We start from the raw sequence: 381 nt of genomic DNA on the forward strand, positions 1-381 counted from the left end.
CAGGAACCCGGATGGCAGGGGCGGCCGGAGGACGCCCTCCGCGGCCGGTGGGTATGGCTGGGAACAGCTGGAACCGGCTGGGACCGGCTGGGACCAGAGCGGCAGCAGAGGACACTGGCCTCGGGCAGCGGGAACCGTCGTGGCGGCAGTGGCAATCTGCAGGGACTGCGAGCAACACCTAGAGCAGATTGCCCACTGCGGTTGGATCAAGGAGGTGGGCCTTTGGTTGGCGAGGTCCCTGGCAGAGGAGGAGCCGGATCCTATTCGTGGGGACCCTTCTGAGGAGTGAGAGGGATCTTGGCCCGCCACGGGAACCAGGAAACAGAGCGAGGGCATTTTGTAGGAGCAGCCCCTGGCCAGCAGGGAAACCTGAACCAGTTT

This window comes from Microtus ochrogaster, chromosome 8, assembly GCF_000317375.1.
Source record: "Microtus ochrogaster isolate Prairie Vole_2 chromosome 8, MicOch1.0, whole genome shotgun sequence".
Classification (NCBI taxonomy): domain Eukaryota; kingdom Metazoa; phylum Chordata; class Mammalia; order Rodentia; family Cricetidae; genus Microtus; species Microtus ochrogaster.